Source organism: Pagrus pagrus (genome assembly GCF_965226575.1).
Source record: "Pagrus pagrus genome assembly, chromosome: 22".
NCBI classification, from domain to species: domain Eukaryota; kingdom Metazoa; phylum Chordata; class Actinopteri; order Spariformes; family Sparidae; genus Pagrus; species Pagrus pagrus.
In genome coordinates this window covers 22459860-22483902 of record NC_140204.1, presented here as the reverse complement: position 1 = coordinate 22483902, position 24043 = coordinate 22459860, and positions in this window count along the sequence as shown.

The window sequence follows — 24043 nt, the reverse complement described above, 5'->3', positions numbered from 1 at the left end:
ATAGGGCAAATTCTAAATTGGCTGAGAGAGGCATGCTTCCTCTTGAGATGTGATAATCCAAATAAACATCTCTCTCACCAGGATACCTCAGAATAACTCTGCGTTTTTGTGCTCTGCAGCGGAGAAAAGAGTAAGTAGGGGAGCTTTGTTCTTGTGTTTTAGCAGAGGAGGAGTAAAATTTAGGCAGACTTTCTGCCATTTGGGGATCCAGCTAAGCCCTGATTGATAAAACTGGGCCTGTGTAGTGAGAAGTGTGTCACGCTCCCCTGACAGGTCTGCTAATAACATTAGTGAAGAGGAAGGAAACGTTTGACTCTATCTTACGCACACACAGGATGTCACCCGCACATTTGATTCCTCTTCAGAGACAACAAAGCAAACACACAGAACACTGTGGAACCATATGGCATGTATAAATAAGTCATTTGGTGGAGAGAGTGTTTTCTCCAGGCTATATTCAACTAATGGCTTAGTTATAGTAGTTTTGAACTGGAAACCCTGCGTTGAGAGGGTGCCGACAGCTTACACCCAGCGTCAGGATGTTTTCTTCCTGCTGGCAACAACAGCTGAGAAAGATGTGAGCCTCCAAACAACCTTGTTGTCCTAACCCTTGGGGTTCAGTGATACTGATACAATGTATGAGTCTGCCCACAGATGGGACCAATATTGTGTGCTCTATGTTGAGTACACTACCTGGAGTGAGGATGTGGTTAGCTTAGCTTAGCAGGAGCTGTATCCTTATTGGACTAGTGAATCACTGTCTAATGTTCCTATATATTGGACATCTATTAGACCTCAATGACAGAAAACACTGGTGCTTTGTGGGAGGATTTTTCCAAACAGTATGCAACGCTGCTATAGAGAGTGCACTGGAAAAATACTGCCCTTCACCTATTGTGTGTATTCTCTTCATGTCTGTGACATTCTACAGAAATAGACATTAAATTGTAGTGAAACAGTGCTGTGATGGCTCACATGAGATACGTGTGAGCCGTGCTGTTCACACCGGCTGTGTGCATGCTCTTACCTGTTTACATGTGTCGGAATGTGTCTCTGCCAGAAGGCTGAGTCCTACCACAGCAGCCAGGGTTCAGTTCCAGTCCTGGCCTTGTGCTACTTATTTTACACAGCCACAGGGTCTTTGACAGGCTTATACCCACACCTACTTCCTGTCAGTCAGAATACCATCCGATAAAGTTTACAGCGGAATACAATAATCATTTCATCATCATTTATGGTACTTTTACTACCTTCTTACTAGTACAGTTGTAACATTTAAGTTGGCATTTCATGTCCCCCTGCCCTAGAGTAGATATTAGTTCCTCCTGTCATTGTTATAGGAGGGACAGGTATGAGTGTAACAGAGGTAGAGTGTCGTGTGCAATGTGATAGCAGTGTTGTGAACCCTGAGAGAGTGAAATTATGTGTATATTATGTGTATAGAGATATTGTAGCCTGCTTATTGCCCATAGCCCAGGACAACTGGAGAATGCTACAAACCAGAAAAAAGAGGTGTTACGCTAATGAAACAGATATGGTTGACTTGAGACGGGGACTTGAAGCAGGCTAGCTAACCTGCGTTGGACAGAATGGAAAACTAGCAAATGTGGTGTCATATTAATGGTTTGCATCTAAAGACCTGCAAAAATTGCAGCTACGACCTTTGCACACTTTGGACTTGTCTCGACTGAGCCGACACATGACTTAGACCTCCTTTTCATCATTTAACACTGCTCTGGCAAGTGGTGAATGCATGGAACAGGTAAGCTCGTGGTACATCTCCTGGAACATGTCATATCTAAGCGGGTTACATGCTGGCATTCCGACATCCCAAAAGTCTGACATACCGCCATTCCGACATGTCACCATTCCGACATAGCACTATTCCGACATGCGAACGTCCCAGCATTCCAACAAAGTTTCACCATAATCCGCAACCCATAACCCTAACCCTAACCCTTTTCAAAGATGTGTCGGAATGGCAAGACATTTAAAAAAGAAATAAATACCACCATTCTGACCTTAGGAGGCAAAAAATGTCGGAATGATGGGATGTTTCATTAAAGGTTTAAGTGTTGCCATTCCGACAATTAGGGCCTAATGTTGGAATGGCATTATGTCGGAATGGTGGTTGCCTCCCATCTAAGCGAAATGCTGTACTAAATATATTTGTATTGTCTACCTTCTGTGGGGTTCAACAGTGGTTAGAGTATACAAAACGATCACAGCTCTAGGTTTTAATTTGATAATAAAATAAACAGAATTGCTCATTGTAGCTGTTGGTTTCACTTCAAATGTGATTCTGAATGATGTTTCCTCTGGAACAGAAACTGAAAGTCTGTCTATAGCGGCCATTAGCACTGAGCTATTGGGTGCTAAAGACATTAATACGTTATGCTCTTTATCTAGCTTGTTCTTGAATTCCATGGATAACAGAGAGGCACTCCAAGCCCTGGGTGACGAGGAAATCAGAATGCTAATTAAACTACAGATAGATTATTTTTTATTGGTTGATTGATTGACTGTTAGAACAACAGTTGTGGTCGTTGTGTTGTTGTTTTGGAAACTGGCATAACAGTCCAGCATGTAAAATCAGCATCCACACTTCCCGTTCCTCTTTTACCGGCAGCCAGCTGCTAACAAAGCGTGAATGGAGTTGTGCAGAGTTCCCTGGTAAACAGCTCGAGGACTGCCAGTGAAACAGATGCTACTTATCTTGTGTCAAACAAACCAGCTCAGAGCAGAGCAGTGTTGTCTGTAATGACGGGGTGGGGGGAAGAGACACCCCACAGGGCTCCTGACAGCTTCATCCTCTTCCCCACGTACCCGTCTTAATGAAACTGGCTGTATTCCATTCATCCCACCACCTTTTGAAGACAAGTATTTGTTTTTTCGTTTTTTGTTTTTTAAAAAAAGAAAAAAAAAAGCATACTTCTTTCATAAACAAATAAACAGCCACCCCCATTTGTCTTCGGGTGTTTTTGTCTTTTTGTGTTGTTGCGGATGAATCTTTTTGTTTCTGAGGATTATTAGTTTTATATTCTGTTTGATGAAGAGCTTGAGGCTTTCCTTTGCAGTTTGTTCTTTTTAAGAGCAAAGAATTCGGCAAAAATGGACTTGAGCTTTAAAGCTGACAAACTCTGGAGGAGAAAAGGGTGCATGTAGGGTAATTCTGTTACAAACTCAAACAACAATTTCATTTATAGATTGTCATTCAGTTTGTTGTACACGAGGCTGTGCTAAAGCAATCTCAGTTAATACATTGAAACTCAGCGGGTCAAGCTGAAGGAACACAGATCAGTCACACAGTCAGAGTAGGGGACAGTAATGTGAAACATTCAGCACTCATGCCACTGAGTGAAAAAAGCCCTGCGAGTGGACTCCAGAGCTTCAGTGTTCATGATCATTTTTTTAAAAGTGTTGAATGAAGGAAACAATATACTCAGGATGCTCTATTGTAACAACATTGTTGGGCTGAAACTATAAAAGTTGTAGCAACGGAAAGGCCACAGGGTCATTTAAATGGCTTCAAAGGGTTTATTCTACTGGGAGCATGAATATAGTCAACAAGTTTCATGAGTATCGCCTGATAGATTAGTTGTGTTTGAAAAAGGCATTCACATCCTACCTCTCAGGTATTTCTCAGTTGATTTCTATTCAGAATGGCTTGCTAGGTTATTGTAGCTCAAATTTTAACAGTATTTTCAAAGATCTACTTCCATCTAGTACCATGATGCCAGTAGGAGCTGAGCTCATAAAGACTGACGCAAGATAAGCTGCTGGTGTGGTCATTCTGCAGTTAGGTTCAGTGACTCATTGCAGAGGAGACGGACACAACGAGATGACCTATTCTAAAGAGCTCGAGTGGAAAACAATGATGAAGACATGGCAGTAAGACATTTCTGTTTGTGTCATCTACTAATGTGAAGGTTCAAGCCTCCTCATCGCTCACACAGATCGGATGTTTTCATCTTTTCAGTGGAAGCATGAGTGGATGTTGAAGTCCCATGATTCATGTGTCGGGTCTGTTATCATTGCACTGTTATCAATATACCAGCTCAGCCAAGTGTAAAAACTTTCTAGTTTAGTTTAGTTAATTTTTTTCTGGCATTTTCACTCAGGTTTTTCATGCACAAATTGAAAATACATATGCCAGTCTCACACCAAAGCATGTAATAAACCCGCTGATCTACTAGAGGACAGGTAGAGAGGAGGTTGGGGTGGATTGGTGGGTAGAGCAGCATTTAATCCTGTGTGGAGCCAGTAGTCTTTTCCTAAACCCAACCAAGTACTTTTCATGCCTTTATTCTAAAAGTGTAACTAGAGTTGCATAGGCTATCTATTATGGCTAACTTGGCCATGGATAACAGGTAGATGAGGCCTAACGCAACAGTCACACGCTGGACCAGTGGGTCTACTCCACGGTTCGGCCTGATACAGGGCTGAAATACACATTAAAAGAGATGGAAAATGCTTTTTGTGAAGCAAAACACATGTATCCTGGAACATGGAACTTGTTTGCAAGACTATTTCTGTGTGTGCAAAAAATTCCTGTTACTTGAGTTGCTGTAAAAAGACATAGTTGGCAATAACTGAATGTTGACGTCCACCATTTCATATGTCCTTATTTGCAGATATTTGGATCTTATCTGACAAAGCAGCACAAAGAAGTTGCACATGACTGACATTTTTCCAGGAGCAATTGTTTTTGGAAAGGCAGCTTAAGCAGAATATTAATTTGAAATGAACCACAAGGATATGCTTCAAACACTAAGGGCATGAAGAGGTGAAACTTCGTCGACAGTGATATAAATACCACCACAGAGAAAAAAAACAATGTAGCCACGCAGATCCTCGTTCTGATCTGTCAGGCACCAGGTACATGCTCTCAAATAAATGCAAAACTGCAGGAGCAGGTGTTTCTTTGAATCCCCTGACTCTCACTTCCTGTGCAACCGAAAGCCAGATGAAGCAGACATGAAACGAGTACTGACTGCCTCCTCCTTAGCATTTGAAGTGTTGGAGAGACATTTCACATACAAGACCAATTGCCTGTGTTTAATCAATAAGCTTCATAATATTACAGACATAACTATCTGTATCTGCCACTAAAAACCATGAAGAAACAAGAGTTTAGAGTAAAGCACCTGAGGCCAGGAGAGATCGTGAAACAGTACTTTAAACAAACAAGGTTCTGTGCAGTCCGAGACAGGGACACTGCATGTTTCTCACTTCACAAGAACTACTTGAAATTTTAGTTCAATCAGATTAAAATGGACTAGTTCACGTGATAGTTTAACATTTTGAAGTTCATCACAAAAAATGTAGTTCAAATTAATTTCTTCTGTTTTATTTCTTTTAAATGAGCAGATATTCTTTCTGACACATCCATCCGCAGCCCCCACTAGTGTGTTTAGGTAATGGGTTATATTAATAACTGCAAACAGTTACGTTCAGGCTGCCATTCACGCTCATGCACAGAACTGTCCAGGAATTACTTTGGGAGAATAGACCAAGAGTCAAGATTGTTTTTTTTCAACCACAATGACAAGAAAGGCCCAGGACTTCTGTATACACATTTAGAAATACACAAGGATACGTATCGATAATGTTTTTGACAGTACTTTTTCCAGCTATTTGTTGTTGTTTTTTTTAAATACTGGGTTAAGAGATGTTACAGCAAACTGAGTAAAGGTTGCTGAACATCCAAAGAGGCTCTCATTGTCTTTCTTTGCTCCCACCTGAAGCCCCGCCTGCTGCCACCATCACCTGAGACAGTGTGGGGCCTCGGCTGCATACCATTCTACTTTTTTGAAACAAAAAGTGACATTTTACACATAGAACTCCAAAGCCTCAATTCGCAGCATTTTATATTTGCATACCTCACAATATATGTTTGTATGCTATCATTATTATATGTCAACGGTTCACTGTACAATGATTTATTTATGTCTTAGGAATCGTTAAGTTTGTGTTGGTTTTTGCATACTGATTGATTTATGACAGCTGATATCACTGTCATCACAAGAACTTCATCTATCTGAGTGTAGGGAATATAAGGAATACACAAGCATACACAAAATAACAGTATGAAATGGTAAAGGACTGTGGCTACAGTAGAATCTCAGCTCTCAGTCCAAAACATATAAATCTCCCCTGTAAATAACTTTGGCTTTTGTGTTTGTGTTGCTGATAATAACTTGTTTCAGGAGGTTTCATCATGATAACACTTACCCCGTCTTTTGGTATGCCCTCAGTTATGTATGAATGCATGTATTGTATCGGTTACACAGTGTGATGATGCTTATTGGTGATGCTCTGGTGTGTGCGTGGTTGAGGGTCAGAGTAATCAGAGTACAGGACTGAACCTAATCAAGCAGTTTTAAAGTGACTATGAGGAAATTTCAGTTTTTGTTGATTCTAGCAGCCCCATCTGACATAAGCTGTAGGAGAACAGCACCTGCTGTTGTAAAGATCTTTGCTAGTGCGTGCCGGCGTCGTGTGCATTTGTTTTGGAAGCGATAAGGTAATGTATTCATATGTGATTTTATATGTGATATATGTGATCCAAGAAACATGTAAAAGTTCTTCGTAGTCGCTTTAATGCTGAAACCCAACCAATACCTGACCTGAGTGGGGCGTCAGATCAGAAAACCTGTTTCATTTAGGAAGGTGACGATAAATCACAAATTCTGTCATATAGTTCAGGTGACTTGCTGTGAGTGCTGCTATCACCCTGTTGATGGGAGGCTAACTTCAAAGTGGGCATTATTAGGAACTGAAGTGACTCATCTTGATGGGACAGACCTGACAACCTCAAAAGTCACAAGATGGGACGGGTCTGGAAGAAATCACTCTGGCCTCGGTAAGAAAAAGGAAAACTTCACTGCTGCATTGCCTTCTTCCTGTAAAATAACTCACAAATCCTATTTTTAACTAAAATTATCAATACTTTGTGAAGAAATGACGGTTTGGTCGTTATGTCAAAGACATGCATGTATTGTGTGGCAGAGATACTGTATCTACTGATGTTAGCATGTTAACAAGCCCTCCTGTCCTGTAATACTACTTTGTACCTCAAGGGGCACAATGAGTTGCTGTAGTCTCCATTCTGACCTCAGTCCAACATGAGAGGATGACGGAGAAGTGCTGTGCTCTATTGTCATGTCCATTATGTTGGAGACACTGCCACTGGTTAGTCACTGAATGGAATGGTTGAAGCAACAATGGCTGAAACACTTGGGAAGTGACAATTATCACCACCACCATCACCCACTCCAACCACTCCACCCACTCCCGGCAACAAAGCACATTCAGTGGTAAAGAAAAGAAGTGATAGAAATAAAAGCAAAACATGAGTTGACACTGGTGTTGGTGTCCACAGCTGTAGACAACTCTCTGAGAGTAAAGGGAAGAAGTGTGATGCTGATCTTGCAGTGTTTCCTCCATACGAGTAAGTAAACAGCTATTAATGCTAATGTCAGCTCCCTAACGATAGCTTAGAACGGTAGCTAATTGTAAGGGTTACTGATAGTGTTATTTGCTAAGTGACCAAAGACCTATGGGAGGTGTTGTGTTTTTCCTTGTTTCTTACGATAAGGTGAAGACCCCAACTTTCTGGTGATATGCTGCTCCCAATTTGTTTAGAGTGTGCAGCACGACAGGTGGCTAATTCTTACATAGATCACCACAAGTACAGATCAGCATATGTCTCAGGAATGGCCGAGAACCCCTTCTGCATATAAAACAACACTAACCAAGGCTGAGAAGCTCCAGGCCTTCTTTGACTTTTATTCAAGGAATATCATGTAATATGTAAGAATATTAGTTTAAAATGTACTCTTTCAACAGTATGATGAATGAATAGGCAGTTTTGAAGTTACATACTGAAGCTAGCAGCTAACCAGCCAGCCCCAGACCGCCTTGCCTCAAGCTCAGGCATCTGGAGGCGGGCGCTGACTGACGCCCGACCTCCCTCTTGCTCCTCTTCCGCTTCAGGTCTCTCCTGTCCCCGCCTGAACCCGCTGTGTATTTGTCGTCCCCCAGTAAGTCACCCTGGTAGTGTGTTCCCCGGCTTTAAACTGGCCTCTGTCAGTCTCAAAAGCTGTGTTTGGACCCACCCTGGTCTTCCTTCCCGCGGTCCAAAGCTCATGTGCTAGCGAAGTGAACAACACCAACGCTCCCCGGATACACACATAGCAGTAAGCGGTTACTCAGGTGATATGCTGCCCCCTATATGTTTGCAGCATGTATTTGACATGTGTCCAATTCTTACATACTGCACCTTTAATTCATCACAGCGTTTTGTCTCACTATGTCAGTGTAACGGAACAATCTGCAAAACCTCTCCCACAAATAAGCATTATGTGGGCAGAATATTAGGATTATATTAAGGATTTATTTCTATATGTCTATACATGACAGCTGCAAGCAGGATTTATGATTTGAAAAAGCCTTGACAAGAAGCTCTCACTGTGCACTACTAATGAATAACATGGCTTTTTGACTTAATATTACGATGACGTGATACATTTCTTTGTTGTTCAAAACATCCTAAACTGAATCTGGCCAGAATTTCTTCTTCTGTTCAAAAGCCATGATCATATAATAGTGTCACTGCAGTGGGTGTCCCTGTGACTCTGTGGTTTACCTTCTTATCAAAGCATTGCTGGTTCGATTGCAGCAAAGAACCTTTGTTACATGTCATCTCCTCCCATTTCCTGTCTTTCTCTGCTGTCTACTATTGAATAAAGGCAAAATGTCAAAAGAAAAGAACAGTGTGTAATATCGATGTAAATTCTAAATGCCTGTGATTAAGTAGTGCATCCTTTCAACTGCCTTTATGACTCATGTTAATCAATAAATGTTTTTCATGTTCTATGGACATGATGCCTCTGCCTGCAAGTCTGGAAACAATAAATGAGAATGTGTCTGACATCAATAGCACCTCTGTTTTTCTCTTTACTTCACAAAGCCCCTCATTTGAATCAGATCAGTGAGTTAAGGCCTCAGAATCACTGCTTTTTATTTTCAAATATTAAATCCTGTTATGAAACAAACACAACCTGAAAATGAGACTTTGACATCAACTCAACCCAATACTGGTGCTAAAGACTGAGAACTTCTGGGGGATAAGCCAAAACGTGTAATAAATAATACATTGTAAAGGGTAACTACACCAATTTTACACATTCAAGTGTGTTCACAGAAAAAAGTAGTATAAAGCCTGTTCTGGCTTCAGAGGAAGCTGCATGAAAATCATGTGCAAGATTAATTTGTCCAGCACAACTTGATATGTAATGAGTCTTTGTGCATATTTATACTCTATCACATAATGACCTTCCCTTCCAACTGTCTTACAAGGCGGACGATCACTTTTCATGCACATAGATGTGCAGTCAAAGCACAAATTACTGAAAAACAATGTGCTGTCAGAGCACGAGCTGAGACAGTCATGGAGATTGTTGAAGCATGCACTGCCACGTCCTGCAAAACCACACCTATCCGGGTCGAACACCAAAGTGGGGGGCTGGACTGGAAGGCAAGGTGGTGGAGCAGTTGGAGACCTTTAGATACTTGGGTATTGAGTCCTGTCCTATTCTGAGCACAGTGACTCTGTGTACAAGAAGCTAGTCTTTACTTTCATCATCACATTCTGGTGCAGCCTCATCTCTGTTAAAAACAATCCAAGCTTTCTTGGATAATCAACTATGCAAAATAAATCTGGCACCACCCATTTTCCCTCTCTATAAAGATCTTACACCCCAAGTTGATTTTATATTCTCGCCGCTCCGATGACTTTAGCCGACACAGTGCTTTTCTCTCCCTGAGCATTATGAATGGGATGATGGTTCTGAACGTGTCTGGGTTTAAGCTTTTGACCTTTCAGTGTAACAAGTGGCGGTGACAAAATCCCTCAAACAGAGCTGAACAACAATAAAAAAAACAAGCCTTCTGTGCCACGGCTCAGTGAACGAGCGCAATGTCCACTCTCCCACTGGCAGGATAAAGAGTCACTGAAGTGGTCGTATGGCAGAGGAGACATTTTCCAGATGAGGTGAAATAAATCCGTCTTATCCAGCACCCCCTCCTGCCAGCTAAGTCTAAATCCTTGCCATAATTCCAAAGTCAAAGAGAGTGAGCATGACACCAGCACACTGCTGTAGCAGGGGAATGGATAGACAATGACTCTGAGCTTCATCTTGGCCCGCCGGCATGCTCTGAGTGCTACACATCCACTCATTATGGAGTAAGCAGCTCGCCAGCACATGATCTGTGTCCTCTGGAAGAAACAGATAGCTTTTCTGAACTAGACCAAGCTGTGGATGTCATTTTGTGCTGGGCCAGATATGGCAGAACAGAGGGCCGTACAGCCAGTAAGCTGATGTGAGAGCTGACGCTGTTCGGATTGTTTGATTTTGCACATTGCTGAAAGATGCAGTGGGCAGCGAGGGAAAAAAGCACCACTGAGAGGAAGGGAGATAAAACTGGAGTTGGAGAAATGTTTATATTCAGTGTTGCTACAGGCATAAAGCTCAGTGTTTGAATGAATACTGAATAGGTCCACTAACTCCAGTGGTAACTCAGGCAAAAAATGAACTGAGATGGAGTCTGCATTACAGTACACAAACTTCTATATACTGTACAACTGATGCTTATAAGCAGCCAAAAGATGTATAAAAATAGGTGGGAAAAGTACTATAGACAACAGGACCGTGACTTGAGAGACATTATGGAATTTTAGGACATAGAAGCGAGGGTAGAGACTGAGTAGTAGTGGAGGTAGACGTTGCAGTGGTGTTTTTTCTTGTTCCAACTCAGAAACACAGGGGAATGGTGAACGCGTGCTGTGTTATCAACTGCCATAACTGTTCACATGACCGACATGGGAAATGGATCGCTAACAGAGTGCTATTTTTCAGCTTTCCATCTTGGAAGCAGAACAACAGAACCGATGTCGCAGAGTAAAGTGTTTACCTTTGACATAAACCTCATTGTGTAGATGCATTAACAGCGTTGTTCCTCTGATCAACAGGTGGAGTGAATAACATTGATCATCTCATTACAATCCAATGCTCTGCTGGGAACATTGGATCCAGGCATTCGTGGGGATGTTACTTTGACACCTGCCACTCACCTAAGCAATGCCCAGCAGGACAAAGCACCCTGCCACACTGCAAAAACTGCTCAGGAATGGTAAGGAACATGACAAAGAGCTCACGGTGTAGACCTGGCTCCCAAACTCCCCAGGTCTCAGTCCAATAGAGCATCTGTGGATGCTCTGGAACAGACTTGCTGCCAAAGTCCTTGCACTGAGGATTCGTGGAGAGACGCATGCAAGTAAACCACATGAGGAGAGAGGACACAAGGAAATATGTTTTAAGAGAGAAGTCCTCTCCTCTGAAGTGTCACGTGAAGAGACGTCTGTTTCTGCTGACGGTGGCAGCTGATCGCAGCTGGATCTGCTGTCAGTCAGCTTCAACAGCTGTAGAGACTTGTGATGAATTTGTGTGCACATATGTGCACCGTGCTAGAAGTAATTAAGTTCTGTTACCTGTTTAACAAACACCTGCACATGAAGAACAAGCTGCATTGTGTATTTCTAGTGTCCTGCTCAGAGGCACAGGAAACCATTTCACTGACAGAATTACTGTATATTCTTTTTCTTTTTTTTCATTGATGATCTGATTGTGACATAACCCGGAATGTGATTATGGTGTCATTTGAACACTGGGAATGATTTTCTAGGCTAAATATTTCAGGTAACACTAAAACATATAAAACCTGACGCTCAGGAATTATCAGCCTCACTGTGACTGAATGGAAATGATGATGAATTCTGTAAAACAAATGGTGATAAGTGAAGTGTTTCTTTCTGACAGACTTCAATTGTATCCATAGCCTAATAAAAGTGAGTGGGAGAAATAGGTCTCCTTGTTGTTTAGGATCAGAAAACAAAACATAAAACTTGTGAGTGATACACTTCAGTTTAATCTGCCCTCACTCTGGTATGAAACTTCAGTCATGTTGTCCCATATCAGATTACGATTTATGGTTTAAGCACGGATCGAGGAGTGAGAAAATGTCAAGGAAATCAGGAAGGATGTTGGGTATGTGAGGACCTAAATGCAAAAGGAGGCAGGCAGGATTAAGAACAAAAGCAAGCTTTTAATGAGAAACTGAATAATCCAAAAAACATAGAAAAAAGCAAAAGAAAGTACAACTAAAGGCAAAGTTCAAACCAGTAAAAACACAAGGAACAAAAGACCAGGAACATACCATGAGGAGACATGGGGAGACAAGAGACAGGAACAGGCTGGGTTGAACAAAACAGGTGAGTAACACAGGACGAACTGACAAAGACATCAGGGAGCACACAGTCTATATACACAAAGGCTGATTCACTAACCAGACACAGGTGGGCACAGAAAAAGGTGGGAAATTCACACAAAGGGAGGAAATAAAAAGCAACACATGGCACGTGAGGGCAAAACTTCAAAGTAAAACAGGAAATCACATAATAAATAATAATTATACATTATATTGATTATTGTGAGGCTGAAGTAAATATGTGTTGTGTTCAAAGTTATGATGTAGTGCAAATACAACGGGTAAAAAAAGTAAAGTGGCAGCATATCTCACAAGTAGGTTTTTGCAAGTCCGAGTCAAGTCTCAAGTCTCTTATGGTTGTAATGAGCGTTCAATCATCTGCTGCATGCCATCTGGTCTGCTTAGAACACTGCATGGTAATATCTAAGGAATTCAAAGCATGTATTGTATTATCATCACTCCTTTATCTGTTAGCATATTGTTAGAGTATTATCAACACTGATTAGTTGTTTGGTATATGATCACTTTAAACAGTCTATTGCAATGCAATATGAAAAAAACACACGCAGTGAAAGCTTTCCTTTAAGATTAATAACTGTATTTTGCTTTGCAATATAAATACACAGCTACATTAGCTAAATGCAAAACACTATTGCTGCTAAATGATCTGAAATATACTGCAAGTCCATAAACTGGTGATATTAAAACATGAACAGGTTTGTTCAAAAAGAGATATCTACCATTTGTGAAAGCTGGCTCCTTTCTTTGTGTGACAAAAATGATTCCTTACATAAGTATAAAACTCTTGGTGAAATACCATTGGAGTTATTGGTGATCTGAAGTCCTTTTCTTACAGAACAGAACACTTTTGTGGATACAGTTGTCTGTGTTGTAAAGTAAACAGTAAACATCAGCTGACTTTTATTCCTGAAAGAAATGTTTGTGTTTCTGAATGAAACCCATCATAACCATCATTTTCTCTAGATTTTTTGCTTGCCATCAGTTCTAGGTTTATCTAAGTAGCACACTGTACTAAAAGTGTGTAGCAGGTGCTGAGGTTAACTTTCACATTACCAAGTGACTGACCTACCTGATAAAGTTTGATGTGGTCGATCCAGCATTGTTTATATTTTTTCCACAAACGTTGCATCTGGCAATTCTTTTGTTTCGACTTGTGTGTAGTTCCTATAGATAAAGCTTATGACAAATGGGAGAGCAGCAGCAGATGTTGTGCTAGTCGACATAGTGTTGTTGTTATTTGTTGCCGCGTGCAGCGCACACCAGATGTGTAAGGCTATGCATGAGGGAATGACGTTCAGCTCGTCAGACATTTTCTTAATGTTGATGCACCAAATGCAGATAGCATTCATTTAAAGGAGCACTCTGTAGTTTCAAGGAAGAAATGCTAATCAGCAGAGAAAGATCTTCATTAACCGATTTTTCTGCCTAAGCAAACTAAAAAAGCAAGGAAATTCGTCAACACCATCTTTAAACCCTATTTTGTTTTACAACACCACCCATTCCATATCGCTATATGCCAACGACATATTGTTGTATGTTGATAAAGCAGCCGTTTCAATACCCTGTATATTAGACACCTTTGAAGAATTTGGCTCTTTATCTGGCTAAAGGATTAACTGGACAAATTCAGCATTATTCCCATTTAACTCTCTACTGGATCCTACATCACTGCCCCGACATATCCCACTTGTCAAGCAGTTTAAATACTTGGGGGTGGACATTTATACCTTACTGGTTAGTGTTGCTAACAAAAACTTCCAAAGCATTTATAATAAAATTGAATCAGATCTTGATAGATGCTCTTATCTCCCTAAATCTCTCCAAGCACCTGTGTCAATTGTTAAGATGGACATACTGCCACGAGCAAATTTCTTTTCATCTATGTTACCTTTACCGCCACCAACAGACTACTGGGACAAAATCCATCCAATATATTTGGGGTGGCAAAAGACCACATGTAAAGCTGACAACCCTCCAACATCATAAAAGAGATGGTGGTCTCTCAGTCCCAAATTTTAGACATTCTTTTTGGTTATTAGTCCTTAGACCATTGGCAGATTGGCTCAATCAAAACAGTAGAGATAAATTTAGCATTTCCGCATAGACAGGAAAATCTGATCTACTCTGCTGTCGCTTTAAAGTGTGCTGAGTTAAGAACTGGCCCCATGATGAGTTATCTCGTGTCAATATGGCATCTTGCTGAGAAGGAATCTAAAACCATATGCAAGTGGCATCTCAACAGTCTTATATTAAATAATTACTCTCTTCTCACTGGGGGGATCACATTCACATGCCCGGCCTGGAGTGTAAAAGCTGTTCACACTCTTGACAACATGTATAATGAAGATGGACTCTTTAGTGACTTGAGACTGTCCTACAATTTTGCGGTCAGCCATGAAGGCAAAAGGAAGGCCACTCCTCTTAAAGGATAAGTACCGTTTTTTACAACCTGGACCTTATTTCTGGCAAAAGATATGGTCATTTACTCACCCAGATAACTTTGGTGTCATTCGGCGTCGTTCGGACGAAATTAGATCCAGTGTAGCGGCGATATATCCATATAATGGGAGAGACGGGGCAGCGACACACAGCCTCTATATAACGCATTATCTGCCACGAAACTAGTTAAATTCATCAATATTTTGTTACGATATGCTAGCGCTATTCCCCTCTGAGTCCAGGCTCGTCCGTTATCAACATCCGGGGTCAAACTAGCAGCAGCAGCTACAGGTAAACAAGGCGCACTGTCGCGGGTGCGCGCGCAGCTCAGAGACGACATCTTCCAGGTCAGAGGTAGTAGATCAGCCTACAGACCCCGGATGTTGACAATAGACGAGCCCGGACTCAGAGGCTAATAGCGCTAGCATTTCTTAACAAAATATTGATGAAATGAACTAGTTTCGTGGCAGATAATGTGTTATATAGAGGCTGTGTGTCGATGCCCCGTTACTCCCATTATATGGATATATCGCCGCTACACTGGATCTAATTTCGTCCGAACGACGCCGAATGACACCAAAGTTATCTGGGTGAGTAAATGACCATATCTTTTGCCAGAAATAAGGTCCAGGTTGTAAAAAACGGTACTTATCCTTTAATATTCAACTCAATTCAATTAAAAAAACTTTATTTGTCCCCGGGGGCAATTAAAGGCACGTAGAGTAGTTGTACACAGACAAGTCTGTATTGCTCTAAATAATTTCAATAAAAAGTTGCTCACAAAAAAAAGGTATACTGCCTGATTATGCGACCAACTGAATATACGCGGTAGTACACAACATATGTAACAAATGTCTGTTCATTTTTTAAAACTTTAATGCAGAAATGTTACATATTACTGCAACAATTATCTTAAGCAACTAGAAAAATTGTATTTCCTGCGAAAATACAGTGTGAATGCTGATTGCTGAAGTGATTTCGCAAAATCTGCTGAATGTGCTGGAAAACACTTGCCTAATCCACAAAACATGCATAAAACTATGAGAATGAATAGTCAAGAATTTGCAGGAAAAGCTGATTTTTTTCAAAAGCTGAAAAGGCAGAAAGGCTGAAAAGTACAAGGTTGAAAAAGCTTAAAAAGCTGAACATTTTGATAGTTGAACGGTTTCTCTAGCTGAACATGAAGCTGAATATTTGAGAGCTGAAAAAGTTGAAAAGCTGAAAAGTAATAGACTGAAAGAGCTTAAAAAGCTGAACAGTTTGATAGTTGAACGGTTTCTATAGCTGAACATGAAGCTGAATACTTGAAAAAGCTGTAGAGGCACAAAGCTGAATATTTGAGAGCTTAAAAAGTTGAAAAGCTGAAAAGTACAAGGTTGAAAGAGCTTAAAAAGCTTAAGATTTTGATAGTTGAATGGTTTCTATGGCTGAACATAAAGCTGAATATTTGAAAAAGCTGAAAAGGGTGAAAAGCTGAAAGTAATAGGCTGAAAGAGCTTAAAAAGCTGAACAGTTTGACAGACAAACAGTATCTGTAGCTGCACATATGCTGGAGCAGTAGCAGAACCAAAGTTGAAAATGTCCCCATAAGAATGAATGGGAAAACACCTCCCAAACACCTGCAGGTTTAGAAAAAAGTGTAAAGGTTATGGCCAAAATATGTATACAGTGAGTAACAGGAGACATTGCTGAACCATGTGATGTGTTTTTTATTTCTGTAGAATGAAAAATGAGGGCACAACAGCGAGAGACAAAACCGGTACCGTCTGCTCCACTCCAGCGATTTAGGCTCAAAGTTAACATTGCGGCTTATGGGGGAGTTGCTGGTGTGCTTGCCGCTCAAGGGCTACTACAGCCAAAAGTTTAAGTCCTACATCTGAAATAAGACCATCATCTGAAAGCCAACAAGATTTCCTACATTTCTATGTATATATTGTCTATGTGAAGTAAAAGCTGTGGGACCCAAATCAAGCTGAAGACAATTTTTTAACAAGTTTTTCCAGCTGCTCTCCACTCTAGCGATGATGTCACCCACTCTAGCTCACGCAATACACACCCATTATAAACCCAGAAGACGAGCTAAAAATCCTTCAAACTAAAACTGTGATAATTTCAAAACCATAGAAGATTTTCAAAAACTAAACACATGCCTAATAGTTCAAGGTCTTGTGACTATTTTAAAGTTGGAATGGTGTCTCTAGCTCAAAGTATGAGGGAGCAGAAGAGGTTCAAAGTGGATGAGTTTTGAGGAGGATTTGAAGATTTTCCCATTTGCTTCCATATTAAATTTTTTTTTGAAAAAGCTGAATATTTGAAAAGGTTGAAAAGTTAAAAAGCTGAAAAGTACAAGGCTGAAAGAGCTTAAAAAGCTGAACATTTTGATAGTTGAACGGTTTCTATAGCTGAACGTATGCTGAAGTAGTAGCAGAATGAAATTTGAAAAATTCCCCATAAGGATGAATGGGGAAAATTTTGCAGAAAAAGCTGAATATTTCCAAAAGTATAAAAGATAGAGAAAAGAAAAATACACGCCATCATGTCCTTAACGAGCTGCACATTTTGATAGTTGAATGGTTTCTGTAGCACAAAATTTGAAAGAGTAGAAGAGAGCCGAAAAACGTACGGAATCAGGAATAATAACTAGAAAAATTGTATTTCCTGCGAAAATACAGTGTGAATGCTGACGGCTGAAGTGATTTTGCAAAATCTGCTGAATGTGCTGCTGGAAATGCATAAAACTATGAGAATGAATGGTCAAGAATTTGCAGGAAAAGCTGATTTTTTAAAGAGCTGAAGACGCAGAAAAGCTGAATATTGAGTAACTGTTCAACTGAAAGTTGAACAGTTACTCTAGGTGAACATGAAGCTGAAGATTTTAATAGCTGAACAGTTTCTCTAGCTGAACATGAAGCTGAATACTTGAAAAAGCTGAAAAGGCAGAAAGCTGAACATTTGAAAAGGTTGACAAGCTGAAAAGTAATAGGCTGAAAGAGCTTAAAAAGATGAACATTTTGATAATTAAACGGTTTCTATGGCTGTACATGAAGCTGAATATTTGAAAAATCTGAAAAGGTTGAAAAGCTGAAAAGTACAAGGTTGAAAGAGCTTAAAAAGCTGAACATGTTGATAGCTGAACAGTTTCTATAGCTGAAGATAAAGCTGAATATTTGAAAAAGCTGAAAAGGTTGAAAAGCTGAAAAGTAATAGGCTGAAAGAGCTTAGAAAGTTGAACAGTTTGATAGTTGGATGGTTTCTCTAGCTGAACTTAAAGCTGAATATTTGAAAAATCTGAAAAGGTTGAAAAGCTGAAAAGTACAAGGTTGAAAGAGCTTAAAAAGCTGAACATGTTGATAGTTGAACGGTTTCTATAGCTGAACATGAAGCTGAATATTTGAGAGTTGAAAAAGTTGAAAAGCTGAAAAGTAATAGGCTGAAAGAGCTTAAAAAGCTGAACAGTTTGATAGTTGAACGGTTTCTATAGCTGACTATGAAGCTGAATACTTGAAAAAGCTGAAATACAGAAAGCTGAATATTTTAAAAAGCGGAATACTTGAAAAAGCTGAAAAGGCAGAAAGGCTGAAAAGTAATAGGTTGAAAAAGCTTAAAAAGCTGAACATTTTGATAGCTGAACAGTTTCTCTAGCTGAACATGAAGCTGAATACTTGAAAAATCTGAAAAGGCAGAAAGCTGAATATTTGAGAGCTGAAAAAGTTGAAAAGCTGAAAAGTACAAGGTTGAAAGAGCTTAAAAAGCTTAAGATTTTGATAGTTGAAAGGTTTCTATGGCTGAAAATAAAGCTGAATATTTGAAAAAGCTGAAAGAGCTTAAAAAGCTGAACAGTCTGACAGCCAAACAGTTTCTGTAGCTGCACATATGCTGGAGCAGTAGCAGAACCAAAGTTGAAAATGTCCCCATAAGAATGAATGGGAAAACACCTCCCAAACAGCTGCAGGTTTAGAAAAAAGTGTAATGGTTATGGCCAAAATATGTATACAGTGAGTAACAGGAGACATTGCTGAACCATGTGATGTGTTTTTTATTTCTGTAGAGTGAAAAATGAGGGCACAACAGCGAGAGACAAAACCGGTACCGTCTGCTCCACTCCAGAAATTTAGGCTCAAAATTAACATTGCGCCTTATGGGGGAGTTGCTGGAGTGCTTGTCGCTCGAGGGCTTCTACAGCCAAAAGTTTAAGTCCTACATCTGAAATAAGAACATCATCTGAAAGCCAACAAGATTTCCTACATTTCTATGTATATATTGTCTATGTGAAGTAAAAGCTGTGGGACCCAAATCAAGCTGAAGAGAGTTTTTTCTAAACTTTTTCCAGCTGCTCTCCACTCTAGCGATGATGTTCCGCACTCTAGCTCACGCAATACACACCCATTATAAACCCAGAAGACGAGCTAAAAATCCTTCAAACTAAAACTGTGATCATTTCAAAACCGTAAAAGATTTTCAAAAACTGAGAATCAAGTTCAATAGTTCAAGGTCTTGTGGATAGTTTAAAGTTGGAATGGTGTCTCTAGTTCAAAGTATGAGGGAGAAGAAGAGGTTGAAAGTGGATGAGTTTTGAGGAGAATTTGAGGATTTTCCCATTTGTTTCCATGTTAAATTTCTTTTTTAAAAAGCTGAATATTTGAAAAAGTTGAAAAGTTAAAAAGCTGAAAAGCACAAGGCTGAAAGAGCTTAAAAAGCTGAACATTTTGATAGTTGAACAGTTTCTATAGCTGAACGTATGCTGAAGAAGTAGCAGAATGAAATTTGAAAAAAACCCCATAAGGATGAATGGGAAAAAATTTTGGTTTTAGTTTTGAAAAAGCTGAATATTTGAAAAAGTTGAAAAGTTAAAAAGCTGAAAAGCACACAGCTGAAAGAGCATAAATAGCTGAACATTTTGATAGTTGAACGGTTTCTATAGCTGAAAGTATGCTGAAGTAGTAGCAGAGCGAAATTTGAGAAATTCCCCATAAGGATGAATGGGAAAAATTTGGCAGAAAAAGCTGAATATTTCAAAAAGTATGAAAGATAGAAAAATGAAAAATGACAGCAGTAATGTCCTTAATGAGCTGAACATTTTGATAGTTGAATGGTTTCTGTAGCACAAAATTTGAAGGAGTAGAAGAGAGCCGAAAAACGTACGGAAGAAGAATAATAATAATAATAATAATAATAATAATAATAATAAATTCCGGAAGAACAATAGTGTGAATGCTTTGAAGCATTCACACTAACTAGAAAAATTGTATTTCCTGCGAAAATACAGTGTGAATGCTGACGGCTGAAGTGATTTTGCAAAATCTGCTGAATGTGCTGGAAAACGCTTGCCTAATGCATAAAAAAATGCATAAAACTATGAGAATGAATGGTCAAGAATTTGCAGAAAAAGCTGATTTTTTCAAAAGCTGAAAAGGAAGAAAGGCTGAAAAGTAATAGGCTGAAAGAGCTTAAAAAGCTGAAGATTTTGATAGTTGAATGGTTTCTATAGCTGAACATAAAGCTGAATATTTGAAAAAGCTGAAAAGGTTGAAAAACCTGAAAAGGTTGAAAAGCTGAAAAGCTGAAAAGGTTGAAAAGCTGAAAAGGTTGAAAAAGCTGAAAAGGTTGAAAAGCTGAAAAGCTGAAAAGGTTGAAAAGCTGAAAAGGTTGAAAAAGCTGAAAAGGTTGAAAAAGTTGAAAAGCTGAAAAGGTTGAAAAGCTGAAAGTAATAGTCTGAAAGAGCTTAAAAAGCTGAACAGTTTGACAGCCAAACAGTTTCTGTAGCAGCACATATGCTGGAGCAGTAGCAGAACCAAAGCTGAAAATGTCCCCATTAGAATGAATGGGAAAACACCTCCCGAACAGCTACAGGTTTAGGAAAAAGTGTAATGGTTATGGCCAAAATAACCAAAAAGTGAGTAACAGGAGACATTGCTGAACCATGTGATGTGTTTTTTATTTCTGTAGAGTGAAAAATGAGGGCACAAGAGCGAGAGACAAAACCGGTACCGTCTGCTCCACTCCAGAGATTTAGGCTCAAAATTAACATTGCGGCTTATGGGGGAGTTGCTGGAGTTCTTGTCGCTCGAGGGCTTCTACAGCCAAAAGTATAAGTCCTACATCTGAAATAAGATGATCATCTGAAAGCCAACAAGATTTCCTACATTTCTATGTATATATTGTCTATGTGAAGTAAAAGCTGTGGGACCCAAATCAAGCTGAAGAGAGTTTTTTCTAAAGTTTTTGCAGCTGCTCTCCACTCTAGCGATGATGTCACCCACTCTAGCTCACGCAATACACACCCATTATAAACCAAGAAGAGGAGCTAAAACTCCTTAAAACTAAAACTGTGATAATTTCAAAACCGTAAAAGATTTTCAAAAACTGAAAATCAAGTTCAATAGTTCAAGGTCTTGTGGATAGTTTAAAGTTGGAATGGTGTCTCTAGCTCAAAGTATGAGGGAGAAGAAGAGGTTGAAAGTGGATGAGTTTTGAGGAGGATTTGAGGATTTTCCCATTTGTTTCCATGTTAAATTTTTTTTTGAAAAAGCTGAATATTTGAAAAAGTTGAAAAGTTAAAAAGCTGAAAAGCACAAGGCTGAAAGAGCTTAAAAAGCTGAACATTTTGATAGTTGAACAGTTTCTATAGCTGAACGTATGCTGAAGTAGTAGCAGAATGAAATTTGAAAAAATCCCCATAAGGATGAATGGGGAAAATTTTGCAGAAAAAGCTGAATATTTCCAAAAGTATGAAAGATAGAAAAAAGAAAAATGGATGCCATAATGTCCTTAATGAGCTGAACATTTTGATAGTTGAATGGTTTCTTAAGCACAAAATTTGAAGGAGTTGAAAAGAGCCAAAAAACGTACGGAATCATGAATAATAATAATAACTAGAAAAATTGTATTTCCTGCGAAAATACAGTGTGAATGCTGACGGCTGAAATGATTTTGCAAAATCTGCTGAATGTGCTGGAAAACACTTGCCTAACGCAAGCTATAGCTGAACATAAAGCTGAATATTTTGATAGTTGAATGGTTTCTCTAGCTGAACATAAAGCTGAATGTTTTGATAGTTGAACAGTTTCTCTAGCTGAACATAAAGCTGAATGTTTTGATAGTTGAACGGTTTCTCTAGCTGAACATGAAGCTGAATGTTTTGATAGTTGAACAGTTTCTCTAGCTGAACATAAAGCTGAATGTTTTGATAGTTGAACGGTTTCTATAGCTGAACATGAATCTGAATATTTTGATAGTTGAATGGTTTCTATAGCTGAACATAAAGCTGAATATTTTGATAGTTGAATGGTTTCTATAGCTGAACATAAAGCTGAATATTTGAAAAAGCTGAAAAGGTTGAAAAGGCTGAAAAGGTTGAAAAGCTGAAAGTAATAGGCTGAAAGAGCTTAAAAAGCTGAACAGTTTGACAGCCAAACAGTTTCTGTAGCTGCACATATGCTGGAGCAGTAGCAGAACCAAAGTTGAAAATGTCCCCATAAGAATGAATGGGAAAACACCTCCCAAACACCTGCAGGTTTAGAAAAAAGTGCAATGGTTATGGCCAAAATATGTATACAGTGAGTAACAGGAGACATTGCTGAACCATGTGATGTATTTTTTATTTCTGTAGAGTGAAAAATGAGGGCACAACAGCGAGAGACAAAACCGGTACCGTCTGCTCCACTCCAGAAATTTAGGCTCAAAGTTAACATTGCGGCTTATGGGGGAGTTGCTGGAGTGCTTGTCGCTCGAGGGCTTCTACAGCCAAAAGTTTAAGTCGCACATCTGAAATAAGATGATCATATGAAAGCCAACAAGATTTCCTACATTTCTATGTATATATTGTCTATGTGAAGTAAAAGCTGTGGGACCCAAATCAAGCTGAAGAGAGTTTTTTCTAAAGTTTTTGCAGCTGCTCTCCACTCTAGCGGTGATGTTCCGCACTCTAGCTCACGCAATACACACCCATTATAAACCCAGAAGAGGAGCTAAAAATCCTTCAAACTAAAACTGTGATAATTTCAAAACCGTAAAATATTTTCAAAAACTAAACACATGCCTAATAGTTCAAGGTCTTGTGAATAGTTTAAAGTTGGAATGGTGTCTCTAGCTCAAAGTATGAGGGAGCAGAAGAGGTTCAAAGTGGATGAGTTTTGAAGAGGATTTGAAGATTTTCCCATTTGCTTCCATATTAATTTTTTTTTTGAAAAAGCTGAATATTTGAAAAAGTTGAAAAGCTAAAAAGCTGAAAAGTACAAGGCTGAAAGAGCATAAATAGCTGAACATTTTGATAGTTGAACGGTTTCTATAGCTGAACGTATGCTGAAGTAGTAGCAGAATGAAATTTGAAAAAATCCCCATAAGGATGAATGGGAAAAAAATTTGGTTTTAGTTTTGAAAAAGCTGAATATTTGAAAAAGTTGAAAAGCTAAAAAGCTGAAAAGTATAAGGCTGAAAGAGCATAAAAAGCTGAACATTTTGATAGTTGAACGGTTTCTATAGCTGAACGTATGCTGAAGTAGTAGCAGAGTGAAATTTGAGAAATTCCCCATAAGGATGAATGGGGAAAATTTTGCAGAAAAGGCTGAATATTTCCAAAAGTATAATAGATAGAAATGCCAAATTGACACGCCATCATGTCCTTAATGAGCTGAACATTTTGATAGTTGAATGGTTTCTGTAGCACAAAATTTGAAGGAGTAGAAGAGAGCCGAAAAACGTACGGAAGAAGAATAATAATAATAATAATAATAATAATAACTAGAAAAATTGCATTTCCTGCGAAAATACAGTGTGAATGCTGACGGCTGAAGTGATTTTGCAAAATCTGCTGAATGTGCTGGAAAACACTTGCCTAATGCATAAAAAAATGCATAAAACTATGAGAATGATCAAGAATTTGCAGAAAAAGCTGATTTTTTCAAAAGCTGAAAAGGAAGAAAGGCTGAAAAGTAACAGGTTGAAAGAGCTTAAAAAGCTGAACAGTTTGATAGTTGAACGGTTTCTATAGCTGAACATGAAGCTGAATACTTGAAAAAGCTGTAGAGGCAGAAAACTGAATATTTGAGAGCTTAAAAAGTTGAAAAGCTGAAAAGTACAAGGTTTAAAGAGCTTAAAAAGCTTAAGATTTTGATAGTTGAATGGTTTCTATGGCTGAACATAAAGCTGAATATTTGAAAAGGATGAAAAGGTTGAAAAGCTGAAAGTAATAGGTTGAAAGAGCTTAAAAAGCTGAACAGTTTGACAGACAAACAGTTTCTGTAGCTGCACATAT